We start from the raw sequence: 8,928 nt of genomic DNA on the forward strand, positions 1-8,928 counted from the left end.
ATCCGAGCCGACTTGAACGGCTGACGACCGAGGGCCGCCGTCAGCCTGACGTGTCGTGTCAACAGTTGCATTTGAATACATGTAAGAAAGCTAGATACCGTTTAACCGACCGCCAGGCTGTCGAAAAGAAAACGGGTCATGTGAATCTGCCTTTAAGGCCGATTTACCGGACCCGTTCTCTTTCCGACAGGCCGTCGGTTAACCGGCGTCTAGCTTTCTTACGTGTATTCAAATGCAACTGTTCACACGACCCGTAAGGCTGACGGCGGCCTTCGGATGTCAGCCTTCCTAGTCGGCTCGGCTTTCTTTCCAAGAAACCTCGTCATGTTTGATGGCCGTTAGCCACCCGTCCCAACCAATGGGTGCATGATGTTTCTTGTGAACGAGGACCTGCATCGTACTCGATCGTTTCGTGGCTTACTACCTTGACTTTTCCTCACAGTATAGAGTCATATAAATTAGTTAGTTTGTTGTTGACACCATGTATGAGAGGTTAATTGAACTTTTTCGAGGGTATGAGGAAATGTTTGACATAGCAAACAAGATGTATAGAAATAATTTACATTAAGAAAAGATATGGAAAATGACTGGAGAGGCATTAAATAAAACAGGTGAATTTATCATAATTTTGATATTCTTGGCATGGTGCATAAAGTATAATGAAGTTGCAAAACTTATTTTATCAACCCTGTTATCAACCAACCTCTTATAGTGTCAAAATTATCATAATTTACTCGGTCCTTACGTGACACAGTCTAAGTAAACAATGAAAACCGCGCGCTGGTAAACGGATACGGAACGCCTCGTGTGAATGCACAACACTTCGACGGCGGTTAGCCACCACCCAGCCTGTCGGAAAGAAAACGGCTCGTGTGAATCGGCCTTTTGTTGTAGCACATTGACATGGGGACTCGTAACGGCTCTATTACCCACGTATTTCTGCACTATCCCTTATACTTTGAGATAAGGTTAACTCTATTCAGGGAAGGATGACCATGGTTTGTTATTAACACCTCCCTGATACCCAAAGTGTCTCGGGATATTTGCTCTGGAGGTTATAACTCCGTTGATACCTCTAAGGTAAAATATCTCTGACATATCACTCTTATAAATATCCCAAGTAGAATCTGCTAATATATTTTCCTATGTCAAAATCCGTTGTATATATATATATATATATATATATATATTCAACGGATTTTGACATAGAAAAAATAAAATCCGTTGATATATATATATATATATATATATATATATATATATATATATATATATATATATCTATATATATATAATGTGTGTGTGTGTGTGTGTGTGTGTGTATGTGTGTGTGTGTTTGTTTTACAGAATATAATAGGAGCCAAAGAACACTGCATTTTCTCCACATGGTCATTTTCAGACTGGAGCCATCCGGTTGACTATACTCTCAATAGATTTAAGTAATAGTTTGGATGAATATGCAGATTCATTAAACAGTACTCGTCATATCGCGATTTACGACGATATTTTGAAAACCGGATTTTGATCCACTTACTGCCGTTAGTTGTATACAATTTTTTGGGCTCAAGCCATGTCGTCCTGATGGAAGTTCCTATTGGGTAGCTTCCTAGGGTATATTACAACTACGGCGATATTCCCAGAGAATTTACCTTAAGGTACCAGAATTCTAACTCCTGGAGCGAATATCCCTCGTGAAAGGGATATCGCGACATATCAGAGGACGTATTCTTGACATGCCACATGGCAATCTACACCCCAAACAGAGATTACGTATCGCAGGGGTCAATTGGCAAGAAACGAAATTGAGAAAGAAAAAGGGGGAGCCGCTCCCAAGGCTGCCTATCTCCCGTTTCGTAAGCGTGCCTGGCGCCAATCCTGGCGCCATCTGTATTCCTTTTTGCGTAGCTTAACAACTCGGTGTTTTTTCCTGTGTTTCTCGCAAATCTTGGATTTATTCTACTTTTCATGGCTTCTCCAACTTCGTAAGCCTCTGATAAGTTGAGTAACATGTCTTTTATGTATAAATGTAGGCTCTTGGTAATTTTTTAAGTGATTAATAGGTTTAATCTTTGTTACAAGAGCCGTAGCCTACCGGAGGCGTCATGGACGCTGTCGCTCGCTAGGTATAAGTTTAGTTAGCCAGAGCGACATTCCCGGTTGTTTTGCTTTAATAAATTTTAGCTATTTAGCGTTACATAGGATTTCCTTTCGAGCTTTAGTATTATTTTGGCGAAGTATTCGCCAGTTCTGGCCTACGCTAGGCCTTGTAGCCTAGTCGTTTAGTCCTAGTACTTCATGCATGATTTTGGTTTTTCCGAGTGTATCAAAATTTTATTGAAGCTTTAGGCTGTTTTTTATACATTTAAGATTATGTTGAATATTTCCAAGATAGTATACGAATGAGTTTCGGTGGTTTAGGTAACCGATTCTCTTGGTGCCTAGGCTAAGTTGCTTATGGAGCCTTAGTTTACTTTCTCATACTCCCCGGTTGCTTTCTTTTCTTCGGAGAAGGTATGCAATCCCTTTCCCTCTTTTTAAGCCTTGGGCTTATCCCTAAGTGGTTTATCTGAATTAATTTTCGATAAAACTATACTGGGGTGTTACTATACCTTCCTGTTCCAGTAAGTCTGGTTTCAGAGAGGGACAGAACAACAGAGTTTTTAGTCTGAGTCTGTGTTTGTCTGGCTTGGGGTAGAGTCTCCCTCGCTGGCCTGACACAGACATAGGAGACTTAGCCTCCTTAGGTCACTACCGAAGGTTTCTGTACGAGATGATTCCTTCTTTTGTGATCTACCAGACTAGTCCTTGTTGCTGTTCTTGGGGGAGGATAAGTTTCTTTCCCTGGGAGTTTCAACACCTTCCTTGCTTTGGTTCTCTGGGAGCTGGCAAGTATTGCTGGCCACCCTCCTTGGATCTCCCTTAGGCTAAGATGAGTTTCTTGGCTGCGGGTGATCCTTCTCTAAAGCAAGGTTGGTAGGACCCTCTTTTGTCCCTTCTCCCTCTATCTCCGTAATGGCCTAGCCATTACAGTACTGTACGTCATTCTACATCTGAACCTAGTATAGGTAAGGATGTGGAATTGACTCAGTCCCTTGCCGGCTGGCAGAGCTGCCGGCCGGCAAGGGTCTTCTGCCTTGAGTGCTGCCCGGACCTCTCTTGGTCCCTCGTCCATGCCTGCCTGTAGAGCCAGACGGCACTGGTCAGGAAGCCTGAATTAAATTCTCCCCTTCCTTATGCACTCTTTCGGATTGCCGGGCTTGGAGGTAGTATACGCTCTTATCCCGGCATCCATTCTGTTTTTCTTCTAGTGCTGTACCCGACCCGGCTGCCGGCCTATGAGGCCGGCAGCCGGGCGGTTGTAGTCCTCTGGTTCTTTTGCTGCCAGCTGGCATCGGTCCTGTACCTTTGCCGGCCGGCTAAAGTCAGCCCCTGTCTGCCGGTCGCCAAGAGTGTGGCCGGCAGCCGGGTACTACCTTGTGTAGTGGTCGGTCGGCAGTCATTGCCGACTGACATTGGCTGTTGCCGGCCGGCAGTTACTGCCGGCTGGCACATGCATTTGAACCAGCGTTCTGCCGCCCGATAGCTGTTAAGTAGTATACTTTAAAGCTAATTATGGTGTGTGCCGGCCGGCAAGTGCTGGCCGGCAAGTGCCGGCCGGCACATAACCTCCTATACTGTACCAGTATTCTTCAGTATAACATATACTGTAAGAAGAAAACTATAATATAGGTTTTGGTACAGCACTGTGTGTTCTAACACTTTTGTGTTTTCTTGCACAGCCCTTTGCTGTTGCCCTACAGATAAGAAAGTGAGTTCTTTCTTGTCTATTATCCAGGATTTTAAAATCATTGCTTAGGTGTGAGCTCCACCTGTTTCCTCTGGAAACTTTGCATTGGTTATTCTAGAGAGATTAACCATTCGATTTTATTATCTGGAAGGCTGCAACAATTGGTTGTGAGGAAAACACAAGTGTGTATCTTTCCTTTCTGAATTGTTATGCTATACTATGCATATCCAGTGATACATAGTTCACTTGATACTCATGGAAATTTCTTCTCTTTACAGGAGGACCCTCCGAAGTGCGGAAGTGTTTTCTGCAACGTCCGCAGCAAGAACCTCCGCGGACATGAGTTTTGTAGGAGACACGCAGCATGCGCTGTCTCCAAGGATGATCTCTGGTATTGGGACCCTCAGGTATGTACTGTGTGCACTAACCTGATTACTGAGGCCTTTGATTCCCCTATGACGGCGGAATCAAGGGATTCTAGCAAGGGAGAAGCTTCGTACCTGGGTAAGGGGCTTCCAGAAGAACACCTCTGGACCTTATCTTCCTAATGAGAAGATGAGGGCGTATCTTTTCCCTAAGGCATCAGCTGATGCAGTGATTCCCCAGCCTCAAGAGGAGATCCCACAAGTTCAGATCCAGGTGGATGCTGAAGTCGCGGTCGCGATGCAAGACATCCAGTTATATGACAGGATGTCTGACGTGGACGAGCGTCTGGAGGAAGACCTCCTGGCAGAAGCCCAGGATGAAGTTCAAGCCCCAGACGTTGTAGAGGAAGAGTTCGACGAGGTGTCGGCTACTGCGGTTCAGATTCCGGAACCTATTCCCTCAACATCAGCCGGTCTCCCAGTAGAGCTGGGACAGGCCCTCTCTTCTATTGTTGGAATGATCCAACAAATGCAGAAGGAGAATCAGGAGAAGGCGGCTGCAATGGAACTGCAGATACAGAGCCTTGCGGAATCACATGGGCCCCAGAAAAGGCTCAATGTGAAGGACCTTCCCTTGTGCTCAGATGCTAACCCATGGAGGTATGCTGAGCACATGCCGATGACGACTGGAAAGATTGTCATCTCGGATAAGCTGGGCTCAGTTCCCCTAGAGGAGGTGGAACTGTGGCCCAGCAAGGCATCATATCCGGACTGTTATGTCCGGCTGAGGAAGGAACCAGCTTCAAAGGAGGAGACAGAGCCGAAGGAGGTCATAGTGATGGACCATGCTAAGGCTCAAGCTCTACTTTCATCCTCGATGAAAGAGAGGGGCTTCTCTAACTCAAAAGTAGCTGCATTGAGCATGAAGCTCCCTTCCTTTGTGTCCTCTCCTGCTAGAGCCTTCCCCTTTTTACAGAAAGGGTTTGCGGCTGTACTAAAAGCAGTCGAGGCCGGCAAGCCTTGCCCCTCCCTGGAGGAGTGTAAACCCTTGTCGCTGGCCCTGCCTATGGACCCCAAAGACTGGAAGGACGTCCATCTTACGTTCTCAGTTGGAAAGTTGGAGGCTGATATTGCCGGACGGCAGTTCGGCGAGGACCTCCCTAAGCTGTCTGACTTTCTTTTGCGAAGAGAGTTCAAGACAAAAGAAAGACTGGCTGCCTCAATGTCTCTTCAGACTACTCTTGAGACGATGGCAAGTGACCCCAAGGTCCATGAAATGTTCATGGTGGTGGCCAAGACTCATCTGGCCACAGTGACGAAGGACCTTTATGGCTTCATCAAGGCGAGGAGAGCCTGTAGGGAGTTCGTGTTCACCTCGGCTACGGTGAGGCACGAGCCAAGGAAACTAATCTCCTCCAACATTTGGGGCAAAGACCTTTTCCCTACCGATTTGGTCAAAGAAGTTGTTGATAAGGCCGCCTTGGAGAATAGAAACCTTCTCCAGAAGTGGGGCTTTTCTATCAAAAGAAAGTCTTCCCCGGATGAGGGTCCTCAACCAAAGAGGAAGACTATGAGGACTAGGCTACCGTCTCGGCCAGCCAAGCCTTTTAGACAGCAACAGCAACTGCAATTGCCATAGCCTCCAGTGCCCCAGATGGTGGCACAAACCCCGACCACTTTTCAGTGGGTACCCCAGGCTGTGTCGACACAGTCCACGGCATTCACCCGAACGTTCGATGGGCAGTCTACTTCCTTTCGAACAAAGCCTAGAGGAGCAGCCAGAGGCTCGTCTAGGTGCCCCTCAAGGGGAAGGGGATTCAGGGGTGATCGTGGTCAGGGAGGCAAGACCTCAGGACGGCAGTCCAAGTGAGATGATACCGGTAGGAGGGAGACTTCTGAAATTTCAGGATCGATGGACCTTCGATCCCTGGGCCCACAGCCTACTCAAGAATGGACTGGGCTGGAGCTGGTACAGCACTCCACCCCCGTGCCTTCGGTTTTTCCAACACTCCACCCCCGTTCTGGAGGAGTACGTTCAAGAACTGTTGGAGAAAAATGTGATCCGAAAGGTGAAGTCCATCAATTTCCAAGGGAGGCTGTTTTGTGTTCCCAAGAAAGACTCGGAAAAGCTCAGAGTCATTCTGGACTTGTCGCCACTCAACAAGTTCATAGTGAATTGTAAATTCAAGATACTAACACTGCAACACATAAGGACCTTACTGCCCAAGAGGGCATATTCCGTCTCTATAGACTTGTCAGACGCCTATTGGCACATTCCAATCAGCCGTCGACTCTCCCCCTACCTAGGGTTCAGGCTACAACGAAGACTATACGCCTTCAGAGCCATGCCATTTGGGCTAAAAATAGCCCCAAGGATTTTCACGAAGCTTGGGATCGTAGCTCTCAAACAATTACGCCTAAAAGGAATTCAGGTAGTAGCCTACCTGGACGACTGGTTGGTGTGGGCAGCATCCGAGACCGAATGCTTGCAAGCTTCCAGTCAAGTGATCCAGTTCCTAAAGTACCTAGGCTTCAAGATCAACAGAAAAAAGTCTCGACTTTCTCCATCTCAAAAGTTCCAGTGGCTGGGAATCCACTGGGACCTTTTGTCACACCGTTTTTCCATCCCGGCGAAGAAAAGGAAGGAGATAGCGGGTTCTGTCAAGAGACTTCTAGATTCCGAAAGGATATCAAGACGCGAACAGGAGAGGGTACTGGGCACTCTCCAGTTTGCTTTGGTGACAGACCCAGTGCTAAGAGCACAGCTAAAGGATGCAACCGGAGTTTGGAGAAGGTATACATCAAACGCGCGAAGAGATCTGAGAAGACCAGTTCCGCTTCGGCTACGTACTCTTCTCAGGCCTTGGTCCCAAGCCAGACATCTAAAGAAGTCGGTTCTTCTTCAGCCACCTCCCCCGTCGGTGACGATTCACTCAGACGCCTCGAAGGAGGGATGGGGAGGTCACTCTCATCGGAAAAAAGTCCAGGGGACTTGGTCCAAGCTATTCAAGACCTTTCACATAAACTTTCTAGAAGCTATGGCAGTGCTCCTTACCTTAAAGAAAGTTTCCCCGCGTCACTCGATCCACATAAGGTTGGTGATGGACAGCGAGGTAGTTGTGAGATGCTTGAATCGACAATGATCGAGGTCACCACCTCTCAACCAGGTGATGTTGGCCATTTTCCGATTGGCGGAAAAGAAGAAGTGGTACCTGTCGGCAGTTCACCTTCAAGGAGTTCACACCGATAGAGTTGGAATGGTCCTTAGACGCAGGATCATTCTCCTTCATTCTGAATCAAGTCCTAGAACTGCAGATAGACCTCTTTACGACGAAAGACAACAAGAAGTTACCCCTGTACGTGTCCCCGTACGAGGACCCCGTAGCGGAAGCAGTGGATGCAATGTCCCTCGACTGGAACAGATGGTCCAGGATTTATCTGTTCCCTCCTCACAACCTTCTGTTGAGGGTCCTCAACAAACTGAGATCCTTCAAGGGGGTAGCGGCAATAGTGGCCCACAAGTGGCCGAACAGCGTGTGGTTCCCCCTGGCATTGGAACTACAGCTGAAGTTTGTGCCGCTACCACATCCAGTTCTGACCCAGCGAGTCCAGAAGTCGACTGTCTGCGCTTCATTTCAGAAAACCCGGACCTTGTAGCTCATGATTTTCTCTCCCTAGCGGTGAGAAGGCGTTTCGGGATTTCGAAAGCCAGCATAGACTTCCTAGAGGAATATAAGTGCAAATCTACTAGAAGGCAATATGAGTCATCTTGGAGAAAATGGGTGGCCTTTGTCAAGGCGAAGAATCCGCAGGAGATCTCGACAGACTTCTGCTTATCTTTCTTCATCCACCTCCATGGTCAAGGGTTGGCAGCTAACACGATTTCAGCGTGTAAGTCTGCTTTGACAAGACCCATTCTATATGCCTTCCAGGTCGACCTAGGTAACGAGATCTTTAATAAAGTTCCGAAAGCCTGCGCTAGGCTCAGACCTTCAGCACCTCCAAAGCCCATTTTATGGTCTTTAGACAAAGTCCTTCATTTCGCTTCTCTGTTGAGCAATGAAGAGTGTGCGTTAAAGGATTTGACACAAAAGTTATTTTCCTATTTGCACTCGCGTCCGGGGCAAGGGTTAGTGAGATCGTAGCCCTCTCGAGAGAGGCAGGTCGTGTTCAGTTCCTGGATGGGGGAGAACTGAACCTGTTTCCGGATCCTACGTTTTTCGCCAAGAATGAGTTACCCACCAACAGGTGGGGTCCCTGGAGAATCTGCCCTCTGAAAGAAGATGCATCTCTATGTCCAGTAGAATGCCTAAAGGTCTATCTTCATAGAACTTCAGACTTTAGGGGTGGTCAACTATTCAGGGGAGAAACATCAGGCTCAAATTTATCTCTGAATCAACTCAGAGCGAAAATCACATATTTTATTCGCAGAGCGGATCCTGACAGTACACCCTCAGGTCACGATCCGAGGAAAGTTGCCTCATCCTTAAATTTCTTTAATTGTATGGATTTTGAACATCTCCGTTCATACACTGGCTGGAAGTCTTCCAGAGTGTTCTTTCGCCACTATGCGAAGCAAGTAGAGGAACTAAAGAGATCTGTGGTAGCAATGGGTCGCGTCGTTAACCCTACTGTTTAACTCTGCGAGGAACAGTGGTTTTAATTGGGACGATTAATTCCAGGGTGAGTGTGTAGTTACATACTGTACTACAAACTAAATGAGGGCACTGAGTTGCCCATGTAGACTGTTCCATTTCCAAAGGTGAACCTAGCATA

This window comes from Palaemon carinicauda, chromosome 13, assembly GCF_036898095.1.
Source record: "Palaemon carinicauda isolate YSFRI2023 chromosome 13, ASM3689809v2, whole genome shotgun sequence".
NCBI lineage: Eukaryota > Metazoa > Arthropoda > Malacostraca > Decapoda > Palaemonidae > Palaemon > Palaemon carinicauda.